This window comes from Chrysochloris asiatica, unplaced genomic scaffold (assembly GCF_000296735.1).
Source record: "Chrysochloris asiatica unplaced genomic scaffold, ChrAsi1.0 scaffold00303, whole genome shotgun sequence".
Lineage (NCBI taxonomy): Eukaryota > Metazoa > Chordata > Mammalia > Afrosoricida > Chrysochloridae > Chrysochloris > Chrysochloris asiatica.
This window is the reverse complement of record NW_006408821.1, coordinates 103,380-103,867: the sequence shown is the minus strand read 5'-3', so window position 1 is coordinate 103,867 and position 488 is coordinate 103,380.

Sequence of the window (488 nt, the reverse complement as noted above, 5' to 3'; positions counted from 1 at the left end):
TAATTTACTATTATATATTAATTTACTATAATACAAATTGGACTACATTCAGATTAAATAATGAATCAAATTGTCAGATTATCTATGCTTAAATTGGAGTAAAAATGACTGTCTCTGAGACTATGGTCCTTATATGTACTCAAACTTGGAACTTAACTCACAGGGATAACTTTCAAGCAAAACAATAGGCCTATAAAGTGAATCCACTACTTGTCTGTCAGTTTGTCCTACTGTTGTTGTTGTTAGGTGCCATTGAGTCAGCACTGACTCATAGCGACACTATGCATAGCAGAATGAAACACTGCCTGATCCTGGGCCAACCTAACCACTGTTGCACACTGCCTGATCCTGGGCCAACCTAACCACTGTTGCCACACTTGAGTCCATCGATGCTGCCACTTAGCCAATCCCTCTCGTTGGGGGGGTGGGGGGGTCTTCCTCTTTTTCTCTGACCCTCCATTTTACCAAACATGATATCCTTCTCCAGC